The 17,187-nt window shown below is 45.6% G+C and overlaps 1 pseudogene; it reads right to left on the bottom strand.

The window, feature by feature from the left end:
- Window positions 1–10,943: 10,943 nt before the first annotated feature.
- LOC105100723 (mitochondrial import receptor subunit TOM40 homolog) lies at window positions 10,944–11,949 on the bottom strand (annotated as a pseudogene).
- Between the last annotated feature and the right edge of the window lie 5,238 nt (window positions 11,950–17,187).

Below are 17,187 nucleotides of genomic sequence, written 5' to 3' on the forward strand. Positions count from 1 at the left end.
TGCGTCATGCTACTTGAGCTCTCACGAGCCTCAGTTTCCCCATGTACATAACGGAGACACTAAAAGCACCTGAAGGGATTGAATGCAGCCAGGTGGGTGACACGTTCAGCACCACAGTCTGGCACTCTACAGCACTCAAAACAGGGTCGCTGTGGTTATAATGATTATCCATCCTCTTCAGGGCCACGGAAGACTTGGAGAGATGAGCTGAAAAGGCATTCAGATGTCTTGGCTGCCAGGAGGGAATGCCCTTCTAATCAGCACCAACGTCAGGGTCCAGATATTAATACCCAACTGGCCCCACCAGTTCTTAGATTTAGTATTCCAAAGACAAGGTGGAGGGGTGGGAGGGTGCGGCCAGGAACAGGTGGCTGAGGGCAGGAGAAGGAGCCCACTCTCTCTGTGGGCACAGCCTTTCCAGGCAAGACTTGGCCCCTTCTCCAGCTAGACATCATCCACCTGCAGTCTAGGGTCTGGGAAGGTGTGAAATTCCTGCATGAAGTCAAGCTCCAGGCAATTAAATTCTCAGTCCCCTAAGGACACAGCACTGTCTTTCCAGGGGATCCAATGCCCAAGTTAACAGGCACCCCAATTGGGCCCCCAGAAGAGACAAAGTAACTTATGGGATCATGAAATGTCGAAGGCGGAAGGAGGCTGAGAGAGCCCCCAACCCACACTAGTGGCTTAGAGCTCAACCTCTGAGTTCAGACAGACAGGGTGTCTAGGAAAATCTGTATCTGGGAATAATCATTTTCAACTCTTTTGTGTAATATGAACATTTCCATCTGGCTATTGAAAGAACAAATGAAATAATTCATATAAAGCACAGAACTTAGTGTATACTGCTTCCCGTAGAAAGTAGGTGTTGGTAGCTTAAACTCTTCCTTCACATGTGACTTCCTTTTTGCTCCTTCCCCTGTGAGTGGCAGACTTCAGGGAACAAAGATCTTCCAAGAAATTCCTGCTCCCTGACCTGAGCTAATAATTTTACCAGACAGTGCTCCTTTGTTTTCTTATATGACTTTAAAAAAAGAAAAAGCTTAAATTTTTAGAGCATTTTTAGGTTCACAGTAAAAGTGAGCAGAATGTACAGTCTGCATATAGCCCCCACCCCATCCTCCCCAGCCCCCCACCCTCCCCCACCATCAACATTGTGCAGTACAGTGGTACATTTGTCACAATCAATGAATCGGCATTGACACATCATTATCACTCAAAGTTGATAAATTACATCATTCTTTGTGTGTATAAGTTTTGACAAATGTATAATGACATGTATCTACCATTATGGTACCATACCGAATAATTTCACTGCCTTAAAAATTCCCTGTACTTCACCCATTAATCACTTCCTCTCCCCAAACCCCTGGCAATGAATGATTCGGTCATTCTAATGGGTGTGTAGTGGAATCGTACTGTTTTTTTAAATGGCAATTCCCTGATGCTATATTATGTTCAGTGTCTTTTCATATGCTTATTTTCCATTTGTATATCTTCTCTGATGAGCTGTTCAGATCTTTTGCCCACGTTTTAATCGGGTTGTTAATTTTCTTATTGTTGAGTTTTAAAGAGTTCTTCGTCTTTGTTAGATAACAGTTCTTTACCAAACGTTTTTGCAAATATTTTCTCTTAGTCTATGACTTCTCATCTCATTCTTTTGATTGATTTTTTATTAATGATTCAATGTTTTCTCCTATTATTAGAAAAAAGTAATCGTGTATTTATGTGTCACAGGAATGGCAGAAAGGCTTTGCTTTGCCAATGCCCACTTTTGGTAGGTGTACCAGGGAATGTAGCATCCTGCGTGTTCTATTTTGTGGCCCAGAGAGGGAGTGTGACTTGCTGGAGATTGCACAGCATATTCACCAAGATGATACATCCATCTCATGTGCACAACCTTCACAGTAACCAGAGAACTGTCTTATTTGGTCTGTATGAGATTTCTGGAATGCTTCTTTTTGACTTTAAAAAAATTGCAGAAACCACAATGTGACAACAGCAGATACTATCCAAAAAAGAAAAAATTTAAAAACCATCCCAATCACACCTCAATAAATCAACCATTTCACTTTTCTGAGAATCTTGCTAGCTAGCAAAGGTTGGGACAAGGTATCATCTTAATGTATGTTGTACTTTTTTAATTTTACTTTTTTCCAGGTTTTAGTCTTCAAAGCAGTATTTTAGAATAGTTGCATCATATTCTATCTCTTCCTCAAACATTCCAACATGGCTGCTCCGGAATGGGCTTCCCCTAGGATGCCCCACAACTGCTCTTCCACACTGTCCAGGTCACCTTCTCTGGGCCTTACTTGACCTGCTGCTTCCTCAAAGCGGTCTCCCTGATGGCAAGTCTCTCTCCATCCCATTATCCTGTTTTATTTACTTGATAGCATTTATTACTATCAGAAATTAGCTTTATTTATTTGTGTCTGACTTCTCCTACAAGAATATAAACTCCGTGAGAACAGGAAACTTTTCTATCTTCCTTGCTCTGTACCTCCAGTACCTATAACAGTGTCAGGCACGTAGTAGGTATTCAATAAATATTTATCTAACTGAATAAAAAATTCTGGGGGGGGAAGGTATAGCTCAAGTGGTAGAGTGCATGCTTAACATGCACAAGGTCCTGGGTTCAACCTCCAGTACCCTCTCTGAAAATGAATAAGCCTAATTACCCCCCCCCCCATCAAATTCAAACAAACAAATAAACAAAAAACCAAATAAAAGAAAATGCTGGCTTTAAAAATAAAAGAAATTATTTTAGAAAAAGAATTCAGAAGACCAGAATTTTCCAAGTTGGTCATTGAGGTACCATTTTTTTTTTTTTTTAACTTATTGGTTGATGCTGCCGTAGACGTCTTAGAGAATCAGTGTATCAAGGGGTTTGGGAGGAAAACTTTGGTAAAAGACTTGGGTTCTTCTCTTACCTCTGCCATTTACTAATTGTGACATTGGCCAGTATATTTAACTTCTCTGAATCTAGGTTTCCTTATTTGAAATGAGGGTAATATTAGTGCCTACATCACAGAGTTACTGTGAGGATTGAATAAAAATAATGTACATAAAATGCTTATCACAATGCCCATGAAATACAGAGCAAGTAACATTAGCCATCCGTTACCAGTGTTCCAAGTACTGTCCAGGTGTTGGCTCATGTAATCCTCAAAACTGCCCTACTTGCTGGTCACACAACCATGCTTATTTTGTGAAAATTCATTGAGCTGCACCATTTTTCAGTATACTTTTCTGTGTTTGGATTATAGTCAATAAAAAGTTTGCTGAACAACAACAAACAACAAAAGCCCTATGAAGTAGGAATCTTTATCATCTCCATTTTACAGATGAGGAAACTGAGGCTCAAAGAGGTTAAGTCACTGGTTCAAGATCACAGAGAGTAAGTGGTAAGGCTCAGGCTCTGAAACATGTGCTCTTAACCACAGCTCTTAATGCCTTGCTCACTGCTTGATCTGTTCACTCATTAAACAGTAGCTTTCATTATTATAACATTTAACATTATTATTGTTAGATTTTATCTTCTCTTTTAAAGAACAGTTCAAAGTATACCTTGCGACATTTATGTCTTTTTTCTACATTTGAATTATTTCACTTAGAAATAATCCAATCCGAAGGATTAAATTAACTGGGGAAAAATGGGGTCCAAAGTCACCCTGAAGTGACTTGCCCAAGGTCACATACAAGTGATGGTGCTTTGAGTAGGGCTTTCATGCACAGGTGTGCAAGTTGTTCACTTCACAAGGGCCCTGAATCCAGGGGTGGTTGGACTTCCCAGAGGAGGTCCAGTAGGAGCTAAGGTTTGGGCAGGATCTCGATGGGCAGAGGAGAGAGGGCACTCCAAGTAAAGGCACCTAGGAGGAGAGAATGAGGAGGGTGTGATGGGGAAATAGTGAGAAACCAGTCTCAAAAAAGCAGAGAATCAGAAACAGGGGGATTAAGCAGGGCTGGACCTTTCATTCATTCCACAAGTATTTCCTAGGCTTTTACTGTATGTCAGAAGTTATGGACATATCAGTGAACAAGCCCATACAATCCCTGTACTTATGGAACAGATATTTTATTGAGTAGGGCTGGGTACATAAATTGACAAGGAAGTTGAGTAAAACAATTATAGATTGTGATAAATCTTAGGAAAGAACAGGTGCTGGGTCTAGGAGTAATGGGATCGGGACCCATTTAAATAGAGTGGTTAAGGAAGGCCTCTTTGGAGAGGTAACATCTCAGTTGGGAAGAGAAAGAGACTATTTTAGGCAGAGCACACAACATGTGCAAAGGCCCAGAGGTGAGTGCTTCAGAGAGAGCGTTCAAAGTCAGGTAGAAGAGGGTCTTGTGGGGTTTGTAAGTTCAGAGATCATTTCAGACAGTCTTGAGCAAAGGGCCCTTCCCTCCATCCCAGAATGATTTTTCTTCTGAAGTCAGCTGTACTTTTCCATCTGTCCATCTGTCCACTGGCTGACCCCTCAGAGCAGCCACCTCAAAAGTGTCTTCCCCAACTGGCTCCCAATGTCCTTCCAGTTCTCTGTCCTCTCCTAGACTGTTGCCAAGCTCCCGATTCTTCCTTCCTCATTCTCTCACTTGTATCCCTTCTTGGACACCTTCTCATCCAGGGAGGTAGCCAGGTACCGTGGTGCAGTGGGCCACACACAACAAGTGCTTTAACTGCACCCAGATCCTGGGTTCAAATCCTATCTCTGCCATCTAGTTAGCCTCACTGGGCCTTGGTTTTCCGGGAGTTATACCTTGCTGGTGTCTGGGGAGTCAGATGAGATGATGTTAGTGACAGCAACTGGCACACAGTAGGTATTTGATGAATGATAGTAACTTGCCCTTTCCCTACCAGTCTTGGGAACTGTCTTGTTTTCTTCATACCTTGGCTCTTCATAATTTCGAAACATAGAGATAAGAGATGGTAAAGGTCTGGGGTAACCATCAACTCCCTAAATATCTCTCTGGAGGAACCAAACCCTGAAGTACTCCTTTTTCAAAATATTTAAAAATCTTAATACCTATCATCAGCCGAAAGTTTACTATATGCTGGTTACTGAGTGCTGAGTGCCTTATGTACTCTCTTCTCATCCTCATACAGTCCTGCGAAGGAATTTCCACTATTATCCCCACTTTGTAGTTCAGGAAACCAAGATTCAGAAAAGTGAAGTGACTGGTTTAAGGTCACATAGCTAGTTAAGGTGTGAAATTGGAACTTGAGCCCATGGTTTCCCAGCACCAAAAAACAAAAACAAAAACAAAAAAACCAGGAAACAAAAGAAACAAACCTGTGTGTCCAGTCACCAGGCCATCCCGCCTCATAGCCCATCTGTAAAAACAGGGGAGCCAACATGTTTCATTTCCTGAATGACAGGAGACCCAGGGAGACGAGAGATCTCCTTAGAGTCTCATAATGAACTGGACAGTAGGCCAGGCCATGGTGGGCCTGGCCCCAGACCCTAAACATGTCCCCACAGAACAAACTGAGACCTCAGGGTGGCCCAGACCTTCCTCCCCGAGCTGGAATGCCTCCCCAGAGCAACAGAGCCATAAACACAACCGGTTCTTTCAACAGGACACTGAGCCTGAGTCACAGGGTATTTATAGATGGGCCTCTTCTCCTCGGCTTTGCCAGGATTTATCAAGTTCACTTGGGGCTTGGAGGGTGACAACCTGTTTATCATCCAAGGTGCCCAAGCAGGCTGTTAGGACGTCATCCGAGAGGGAGGTCTGGAGGTTTGCCCGTGTTTAGACCTGACCTGACCCCCTGACAGCAGACTGAGGCAACTCTCCCTACCCAAGCTGTGCCACCTTCTCCCAAATACCCTCCGCACCACACCCCCTCCTCCATACACATCCAGTGAACTGAAGGTCTTGAGTTAAAATGGGACAGAAATGCTGCTTCTCTCAGGAAGACCTCTTGCGTTGATCTGGGAAGGTTAAAAACTTTCCCTAGCCCCACTCTCCTAGGGAGTGGACCCTCTCATTGGTCAGATAATTGACTCAATCATAATAACATGGACTGAAAACCGTCTCTGTACCAGATATCATGCTAAGAGTTTTAACATTATCTTTTTAATCCTCACAATAATTTTATGATGGATATTAATTTAAAATCATCTTTATAGATGAGGAAACTGAGGCTTAGAGAAGTAAAGTAACTTGCCCAAGACCACACAGCCAGTAACAGGACCAGGCTCAAAATCTAGGTCTTCCTTGGTTCCAGAGTCTAAGCTGTGGGTGACCCTGGGCAAGTTACTCCCCTTCTGAGCCTCAGTTTCTTTATCTGTAAAATGGAGTCACTAATATCTAATTCTCACAGTTGTAAGGACTGAATAAAACTGGTACAGAGTAGGCTCCCAGCCACTAACTACTGCTCCCACCCTGCACCCAGCAGTGAGTAAATCAGCTTGTCTTATGCTGCTTTGGACAATTAGCCAAGTCACATCTGGCTCAGCCTTCAGGGACTTGAACCCAGGATCCAGGCTGTTCTAGGTTCCATAGCTCCATGGCCCCATCCTTTGTTTCTTCCCAATATCCAATAGTCTGAGTGACTCAGAACCCAGGGGCTGGAGTTGGGGTGGGGGAAGGGGAAGTGAGGGGGTAGACAGGGAGTTGGGGGTTAGGGGGTGGCTGTGTGCAGAGATGCAGCAGACTGACTGGGCTCTTGCTCCTGGGATCTATTTTGGATGATGCCAGCCTCCAAGCTGCCAGCAGAGGTGTTAGTGCTGAGTTAACACAGGGGCCCCTCGGCCAGATTTAGTGGTTGAGCCCTGACCCCAGCTGAATGGTGTGGCTGCAGACCCTGGGCAGAACCTGCTTTTGAGATTCCCTGTAGGCTGGGGGCTCCCAGGGCTCTGAGCCCAGCAAAGACCTGCAGCCTGGGTTTCTGAGTCTTTTCCAGGGGCAGCCTGCACCTCTCGGCTGTTTTCTCCCCCTCCTCTCCAGCTCAGTGCAGAGCTCCTTACTTGAGGTTCAGACAGATTCGGGTTCAAGGCCCAACTGCTCCATTTACTACCTTTGTGACCTTGGGCAAGGCACTTAACCTTGATCTAGAAATGAAGACAGCCCTACCTCACAGGGCTGTGTTGATTAAGTGCTGTCTGTGGGTAGGGCTGTGCCTCCCTACTTTCCCCCACTCTCCCAACACCACTGGGGCCCCTGAGGACAGGACTAGTTCTTCCGTCCTCCCTTTGCCCAGAGGGGCCTTTAAACGCACTTGTCCAGGCCTTGACCTGGCTCTTTGGGTTCTCACCATGCTTCCAGAAACTCTGCTCCTAAGTCCCCTCTGGCCTCCTGGCCAGGACCCAGCTCTGACCAAGGGGAGAGCCCAGTTCACTCAGCTGTAGCTCAGATTTCCTGCTGGACCCTGTTAGAGGGCCTCAGGAAGGAGCTCCTTGGGTTCTAATCCATAAGAACAGTGACTTTTTAACAGTGGGGATTTCTGTCCAGCCATTTTCCATACCTGTACAATATTTTTGATATATAAGTTTATTTATACACACACGTATATTATTTTTTCAATAGAAAAGAATCAGATGACATATATGTGTCATATATTTTTCTGTTTGTGCCTAACAATATATTGTTGACATCTTTTCACATTGGCATTCCACATAGAAAGCTCAATGTCGTTTTTTAAATGGGAGGAATATTTATGTATATATATTTTTTTTATGCACAGACAATTGGAGTGATTATTGGGGTGGGCTTCTGTTTTATTTTTTAGTAAGCTTTTTCTTTAAGTATAATAGACATTCAGAAAAAGGGCACAGTCTGTAAGCATACAGTTCAAGGCAGTTTCACAAAATGCATATGCCCGTGTAACCCAGACACAGGTCAGGGACCAGATCAGGACTAGCATTCCTGGAGCCTGGCTTGTGCCCTCTTCTAGCCCCCACCCCACCCCTAACAAAGGCTAACACTATCCTGACTTCTAACAGCTTAGATCAGTTTGGGCTTTTCTGAACCTTGTAAAGATAGAATCATACAGTAGGTAGTTCTTTCTCCACCGTTCTTTATATGATTCATCTACGCTGTTGCATGTGACAATATTTGTTCATTCTCATTGCTATATACTAGTCACTACGCGCCCACACAACAATATATTTATTTGTTCCATTGATGGACATTGGGGTTGTTTCCAAGGTTTTGCTACTACAAACAATATTGCAAAAAAAAAATCCTTGTATGTAAATAGATCTCTAGATCTGAATATCCACCTATACCTGTCTAGCTATGTATGTCTTTTTGCCACTATCTTTCTAGGTTTTTTGATAAGATAGATTCCTGAGAATACAACTGCTGAGTCACACGTATAAATATTTTACATTTTAATTTTGTCAAATCGCACTTCCTCCCCCAAGGTCGAGAGTAGTGGCAGTGTTCATTGCCCTACACCTTCACCTACCTTGGATACTATTAATCTTTAATTTTTTTGTCTATCTGATAGCAGAAAAACCAGATTTTATTGCGGTTTTAATGAGATTTTTTAAATTAGTGAGAACCGCTGCCTTGTTTTGTTTGTTCTTGGTTTTGGTGAGGGGGCATTGGCATTTATTCTTTTGTAAATTGCCTTTTTGTATCATTTGCTTGTTTTTAGAACTTTAATACATTGTGGATATTGGTGCTTTGTCTTTATGTGTTTCTACTGTTTTCTCCCAACGGTCACTTGTTTCTTAGCTTTGTTTATGGAGCAACTGCAGGTTTAAATATAGTTTGTTTTCCACCTGCTTACTGTTTATGATCTGGATCATCCTGAGGGTGTGTGTGGCAAATCCCAGGTTCAAACTAGTTGGAGTGGGGAGCAGCAGGCTAGGTGGGGTGGGCGGCTGGCCCCCTAGACTCTCTCTGGGATACAAGCACCAGAACATTGGGTCAGCACTGGGCCCTGGGCCTTGAGTTTTCCACATGGCTGCCTCCAGCTCCCTTTCCAGGTCTTCCCAGTGCCGCCAGGGCCCCCCTGTCAGTGAGGAGAGTCTTTCCACACAGCCCCGGGGCTAGGCAGGGGTCAGGGTGAGTCGGGGCCAGTGTTGATGGGGCAATAGAGGAAAGGAAAGTTAAAGAGCAAGGACTAAGCAGCCCAACCATCCACATTCAAATGCTGAGCATTACAAGTTCAGTAGCCATCTTAGTCTGCTCAGGATGCCAGAACAAAATATCACAGACTGGGTGGCTAAAACAACAGAAATTTTTTCTCACAGTTCTGGAGGCTGGAATGTCCAAGATCAAGGTGCTGGCAAGGTGCGTCTCCCTAGGAGGACTCTTCTTTTGGCTTGTAGGTGGCCTCCCCCTTGCTGTGTGCTCATGTGGCCTTTCCTCAGTGTGTGTGCATGAAAAGAGAGAGCGAGCAGACTCTCTGGTCTCTAAGGGTGCTGGTTTCATCAGACTAGGGCCCCAACTCATGACCTTATGTAACCCTAATTACATTCCAAAGGCCCCATCTCCAAATACCATCACACTGGGGGTTAGTCTTTCAACGTATGAATTTTAAGGAGTTTAACAAACATTTAAGGAATTTAACAAACATTAAGTTCATAATAGTTGCTCCAAGACCGTTTCCTGGAAGTCTAACCTTAGGCAAGTTACCTAATCTCTCTGACACAATTTTTTTATCTGTAAGATGATGATAACAGCATTGACCTCATGAATTAATAGATTAATTAATAGCTATAAAACACTTAGAAAAGACTGATAGCTAACCTCCAAGATGATCCTGGATAATTCTTGCCTCCTGGTACTCACGCCCTTGTGTGGTTCCCTGCTCTTACCACCATCCCCCGCACCGCTCCCCTCAACACTGTATCTGGGTTGATCTGTGTGACCAATAGAATACAGTGGAAATGTTACTGTGAGATGTCTGAGGCTTGGTCATAAAAGACAATGCCACTCTGTTACTGATCCTTCTGCCCAGTGTCATTGGAGCTGATAGGATGAGAATGAGTTTGGTTCAGAAGCAAAGGAACGTTTTAATCTTTGATCGAAGAACAGAGGGGTGCAAGCGTGTGCTCTAGACATGCTTTCCCTGGACAGGCTGCTTCAGTGTTCTGCCAGTGGAGTTCTCACAGGGCCTGAGCTGCTAACGCTCCAGATGCCCTACTGGGTGCGGCGTCTCTGCACCCGGCCCGCTGCTGCCATCTTGAGTTGCGGTGTTGGGCACAGCACTTCTGCACATGGCCCGCCAAGCTGTAGTGTCGAGTGCAGCCATTTTGCACTAGGAACGCAGGTTTGGAGTGCCAGGTGCAAGGCCTCTGCATGCGGTGCCCTATGAGCATGTGATGCTACACTAAGCACAAAGGGAAAAAAAATTTAGACTTTATTACCCAGATTCTATTTTTATTCCCCGGAAATTATTCATGGGCTTTGGTGGTGACAAACCCTCCTCTGTCTTTTGTCCTGCTCCTCATTCTTGAGGGGCGCTGAGGAGTAAATAAGTCCATCTTCTTCCTGCTGAGTTTAGCCCTTGTCATGACCCGGGGAGAAGAGCAGAAATTCTCCCTAGCTGCATTTAGATGTTTGATTGTCGCCAGGCCTTAGCCCACTGTTCACATCCCTGAGTGACCACCATTTGAAGTTTTATAGATTCTAACTTTTTGGAGACAAAGGACATCAGACAATTTAAGATACATGGCCCAAATATCAGCAAGAGGACAATGGTTATTGAGGGGCCCAGGAAAAGTAGAAACCAAGTGACGCAGGGAGAGTCTGTTTTACCCCACTCCTCATTTGTTTGGCTAGATCAGTCTGGCTGCCTTCTGTTAAGTTGCTTTTTTTCAGTAGGCTGTCTGCACTTTCTTCAGTCAGGCCACTTGCACTGACGTGAAAGCAACATGACGCATTGTCACGTGCACAGACCCCTCTCTGGTCGACTAACAGATAATCTTGGGCAATTCAGTTATCTAGGACTGTACTGGCCAGTGTGCCAACAGATTTTTGTATGGGATTTAAAAGTTTAGCCTGTTCCACATGTCACCCATGATCCAGTTGCTGTCCACGGAGCCTTTGAAGAGGAGGTTGACCTTGGGCAGGTCCAAATGGTACCCAAAGGAGACACTTGTGTCCTGCATCCTTGTGCTGGCCTCAAACTTCACACCCACCTGCAGCTGGTCGCTGGCTTTGTGGTAGTACGTGGCATGCATGCCCACCTGACCCAGCGTTACTGTTGCCACCCAGTTGTTCAATGTATATTTCCCAGCTAGTGACATAACAGTGCTTTCCTCCCCAGGCCGCCGGTGGTAGACCAGCTCTCCGCCCAGGGCCAGACACGGTGTGATGCTCTGGAGGTAGTGGGCCACGAGGATTCCTGAACCCACCAGGATGTCTGGGTTCCCCAAGGTGACAGCTGCCATGAAGTCAGAACCCTGGTATTCCCTGTCTACCTGCCAGTTCACAAACTTCAACTGCTTCGTCTGGATGGCCATCTTTGATCTGAGGCCTGGGCCCAGCTGGTGAATGACCTGAGTGTTGAGGCTGCCACTATTACCCATGTCACCCACCAGAACGGGGAATGCCTCTGTGGGACTCAGTTGCTTTGTCCCCACATACGTGACCCCGAAGTGGTAGTTGGACTACCCGATTGTGCTGAGGGCTACTGTGTGGTTCACCTGGAAATGATTACTCAACCCTTTGTTGACTGTGAGCTTGACACCTTCCATCTGAATAGGAAACAGCTCCTTGCACTTCCGGTGGCACTCCTCAAACGTGCCCGGACTGAGCAGGCAGCCACAGGCCCCATCATCCGCGGTCGCTCCAGAGCTGGCAGCCTCAGTCCCGGGGGTCCGTTCGGAGCCTCGACTTGTGCCAGCCCCAGCGCCCAGGCCGTCCCCCGGGTGGCGGCAGCGTGAAGCCCGGAGGAGAGGGCGGAGGCGGTGGCAGTCCCAAGGAGGGAGGCACAGGCTGCGGAGGCGGCGGCCCTGCGGGCAACAAGTTAGCACCCAACACGTTCCCCATGGTTGCCTGCGGCAGCACCTCCTTCGGGTCTGGGCTTCGCTCCCACCCCGTGTGCCACGCACAACCAAACCCGCTGCTGCCGCCGCCGCCGCCACCGCCACCGCCACCGCCACCGTCGCCCACATGTCAAATTTGTTCTCATAGTTTGAAGTCGAGGCTAGTCTCACTGGCCACTGTCTCCACTGTGGCTGTTATGTTTTTTATGGTGACAGTTTATATATGGTTCCCCCGGCCAGGGTCCTTAGCGCCCTATGAGTGCAATGACTCCTGCGATTATTGTCTTGGTGGCTCTTTTGGAGCATTGTGGCTTCTTCCTAGGGGTCATGGACCAGTCGTAAACCCTAATTAAGTTTGGATCTGGCCCCACAGTTCTTAAGGTGACATATCCCCTCACCTAGGCCCTGTCTAAGCATTGGATGCCCTGTCTCTCTCTGAGTTTGGGGCTCACCCAAGAACATGTTTCCTCTTTGTAAGCACGCCAACCCTGTCCTATTGGCTTGAAACCTGGAAGGGTCGATGCTCTGGTTTCCCATCCATGTAAATATGTCTAGGCTCCTATTGGGGCACCCAGATACCAAACTCAACTGTGTTTTCCCTCGTTGGGCTGCCTGAGTCACATATTGTTGGTGCTGTTGGTCCATATGTGTCACAACTAGGACTAGCTGTGACTTCAACTTGTTTACAGTTTATCATCTTCTGGGAAGAGGGTGGTATTTAGTGCTTCCTTCTTGGTTATTGGATTTCCTCTTAAATATGTCTGACGGTCTTTTCATGTTTCAGGTTGGGCATAACAGATCCAACAATCAGTGAAGTTCCATCCTTCCTGAATATCTCTGGTCACATTATAAAAGAAATTTGTTTGACAGTGGGGAGGAATGTTTCAATTCCCAAGACGGGCAGTATAAATTGGAAGTATAGAGCCCTCATTTTGCAAGCATAGGGGTGAAGGTGTCCAGGGTTAGGGGGAAGGGGCACAAAGAAGACTCAGAACAATGACAGAAGTTACCAGGGTATCCTGCAGGCTGTCGGTTTTCCAGGTTTTTAGATATACCCAGTCTCCTGGCTGGAAGGGATGTAGGGCCAGGTCAGTGGGAGCTGGCAGCACCTGGTTACCATATTCCATGAGAGCTTTCATGGTTTCTCCCACCTGGAGGGCACACCTGAGTTGTTTCATTTCAAGGGGGTTAAGGCTTGGGCAATGGATCTACCATACATAAGTTCAATGCACCTTAACTTTATCCATTGCGGCTAACCACATTTGGAGCAGGGCAATCAGAAGCAACTTAATCCAGTTTTCTTGAGTTTCCTGACATAGCTTGGCTAAGGCCAGTTTCAAGTTTTGATTAGTTCTCTCTACTTTCCGTGACGATTGGGTCTCCAGGCTGAGTGCAAGGTCCCTTTTATTCCCAGGGCACTTGTTATCCCCTTCATCACTCGAGACACAAATGCAGAACCATTATCGCTTTGAAGGGATCCTGGGAGCCCAAGCCTGGGGATTATTTTTTAGTAATGCCTTAGCCACTTCAGCTACCATTTCAGTTCTAGCAGGAACTCTTCTGTCCACCCCAAAAATGTGTCTAATAGCATCAAGAGATGGATGAAATTACTAAGTACGCTCCTCCTGACAGTGAAATCAATCTACCAATCTCCCCCAGGATATGTCCCTCTAGTCTGAATGGGTCTTATCTAGGGACCTCTGGGGGGTCTGGTGTTGGGGTTATTTATTGTGCAAATGGGTCATGTCTCAACTGTCTGACTGATTATACTTTCCATGCTAGAAATTACCATGACTTCAACCAGCCATTTATAAAGGACTTCCCACCTCTAGTGAGTTCCGTGATGAGCCTCCCTGATGGCTTAACAAGCTGCAATTTGGGGAAAGAAGCATTGCCCATGTTTGTTAACTAGCCACCCATGGCCTCCTAGATCTCTGTTGAAAGCCCTGGGCTTTGTCTAATTCTTCCTTTGTGTAGACTGGGGAATAATTGGATGGATCTGAAGCTATGAGAGGTAGTTGCCAAGTTACTGGTTCTAGGGCTGCCCTTTTGGCGATTGCATTTGCCTTGTTTCCCTTTATTATCTCTGCATCCCTCTTTGGTGACCCCTACAGTGAATCACTGCCACCTTTTTGGGAAGATCTTCTGCTTCTAAGAGCTTCAGTATGTTTCACCTGTTTATCCTCTGCAGTAAACTTACCTCTTTTCTTCCAAACAGTCCAATGCATGTCTATGTAGGATGGTATACACACGCTGGGAATCTGTGTTAACATTTAAGATCTTCCCTGTGCCAAGCTCTAAGGCTCAGGTGAGGACTATCAGCTTGGCCTTTTGGGCAAGTGCTTGAGGGTTGGCTCTGTGCCTCTGTGACTTGGGTCTGGAAGGTTACTGTGTATCCCATCAGCTTTTCCCCCTCTCTGCTCCTGTCTGTGAACCATATCCTTTTCAGCTCACTTCCTAGGTCAGGGTGACTGGACTAGATCGTGTCTATCGTTTCTATACAATCATGCTCCAGGGCCCGTTAGCAGACCGTCATCCAGAACCCTAGACTTTCCAGGCTGGAAAGACCAAGAGATATAATTTGTCTACCTAACTCTCATTTTAGAGATGAGAAAATTCAGATACAGAGGTTAAATAATGTGCTCAAGGTAACAAAACTAATATGTAGAGGAGCCTAAACTTGAACTCAGATCCATTAGTGCCTGGCAGACCCAGAACTGCCAAAGCAGTACTGAAGAAAAAGAACAAAGCTGTAGGAATAACTCTCCCAGACTTCAGATAATACTACAGAGATATAGTAATCAAAACAGTGTGGTATTGGCACAAAAACAGACATATGGATCAATGGAACAGACTAGAGACCCCAGAAATAAACCCACAGACCTATGGTCAATTAATCTTCAACAAAGGAGGCAAGAATATACAATGGAGAAAAGACAGTCTCTTCAGCAAATGGTGTTGAGAAAACTGGACAGTGGCATGCAAATCAATGATGTTAGAACACTTCCTCACCCCATGCACAAAAATAAACTCAAAATGGCTTAAAGACTATAAACCTCCTAGGAGAAAACATAGGCAAAACATCTGATATCAATCTTAGCCATGTTATCCTAGGGCAGTCTACTCATTAGTGCCTGGCAGCCTCTTCCTTGTTGCTCTACACTCTCAGGGCCTTCTAGTAAGGGTTTATTGCATCTTACTGTTTATAAAGCACTTTTGATACTTTAGTTCAGGGTCATCTATGTAGCGCCCCTTCCAGACCTTATTGGCACCTCATGTCCCCCAGGGCAGTCCCTTTCTCTAAATGCCACCCACTACCCAGAGCCCTTGTAGCTGCCCACAATGGTCATCTGGATCTGGGGACGGAGGGAAGAGGCCTATAGGGCTTCCAGCCCTGAATAGTGAGATCCCGGGATGCTCTACGCCCCTTCCGTGGCACTTGGGCAGGCCCAGTAGGCTTTGCCCTGGCACCTGGGGCACTGAATCATGCCCTAGACCCTGTGGACCTGCCTCTGGCAACTGCTCTGGCTTTAGCCTCTAGGTCAGATGACCTATTGGTTTGATCCTGTGATTTGGGATGATTCTTCGATGAGGGTGACATCGAAGCATGTGACAGGGATCTCAAATCATAAGAAAAACAGTCCCCACCCCACTCCCCTTTCTGAGGGTACCCCCAGGCACCACAGAGGCTCATGGGGGAAATCTAGAGGAAGGGGCAGGGCAGACCCCACCCTCCAGGGAAGGTCATGGGGGCTGCGGAGGAGAACAGCACGCACGTGGAAAGGATTTGTTCTGTGATGCACCAAGAAAACATCTAAGCAAGCCCAAACTATGCGAAAATGAAAGGGGAGATGGAGGGTGGTTTCCTCTCCAGCATCACTACCCTCAGGCCTGCGTCATCCCTCCAGGGAGCAGTTCCTTCAAGAAACCTGCCACTGGGGAGGGGCAAGGACCTTCGGGGATCATCTCTTATGGTTGCTCTATTTGGCAGAAGAAGATACTGGAGGTGGGTGTGGCTTACTGGGCATCATATTGCTTGTCTCTGGCAGAGCGGAAAATGGAGCCCAGGTATCTGGGCCCCAGGTCAGGGTTTTCTCCCCCAACCAAGTGGCCTCAAAATCTCAGGTTTCTGGAAAGCACCTCTGCCCCACCACTTCTAGTGACAATCAGAAAGAGCACAGACTTTGGGGTTAAACTGGCCTATTCCAGCTCCACCTAAACTAGTTGTGGGACTTGAGGCAATTCCATATACCAAGCTAAGCCTCAGTTTTTTAATCTGTAAAATGGGGATAACTATGACCTCATAATTGTGGTGAAGACTGGATGAAATGGTGCCACGGAGCTCTTAGTAGATGCCCAGTTCCTTGTAAGCGCTGAATTAGTCAAAAATAGTATTATTGTTGCTCTCACCTTCCATCTATACCTTTTCTTTTCAGGCCCAGACCATTCTCCCTATTGCTTTGCCTGACCCCTACCCAGCTGGGACCCTCCCCCGCCTCTGGCATTAAAGCTCCTCCTACTAGTAACACAGACTTTGGGGGCAGTCCCAAATGAGAAGTCTGTCTCTTAGCTGGGTGACAGTCCACAAGTCAGTTAACTTCTCTGAACTTCAGTTCCGATATGTCAAAATGAGAATCATAATACCCAGAATCAGTCTCAGACAAATCAGCGGCACAAAGAATGGTAGGGATGGCAATTGTTATAAATTAAAAGAGATTAATGAGACAAAAACAACAAAATGCCCTGTGTAGGACTGTATTTAGATCTAATTTGGATAAGCTAACTAGAAAGACATTTGTGACAATCAGCAGCCTCTTAAAACTGTCTGGGATTTAGATAATATTAAGAATTTTTTGTTAGTTTTGCTGTGATAATGGCATGGTAATTATGTAAAAAAAAATCCTTATCAGCTAGAAATGCTTACTAAAGTATTTATGGGTGAAATGACTTGATGACTAAAATTGGCTTTAAAAGATTCCAGAAAAAATAAGCTTTTTGGCGAGTATAAATGAAATTAGACTGGAAACATGTAGATAACAATTGAATCTGGGTTTGATCACATGAATTCACTATACTGTTCTACTTCTGTATGTTCGGAATTTTCATTAATAAACAGTAAAATGAAGAAGTGCAGAGACTTGCAGAGAGAGAAGCAGTAATATGTAGTAGTTATGAGCTCTGGGCTCAGGCTCAGTCTCATAGTCCATGTTTGTCTTCCTCTTGCCAGTCCATAGCTTCGTAG

The sequence above is a fragment of the Camelus dromedarius genome, chromosome 14 (assembly GCF_036321535.1).
Source record: "Camelus dromedarius isolate mCamDro1 chromosome 14, mCamDro1.pat, whole genome shotgun sequence".
Classification (NCBI taxonomy): Eukaryota; Metazoa; Chordata; class Mammalia; order Artiodactyla; family Camelidae; genus Camelus; species Camelus dromedarius.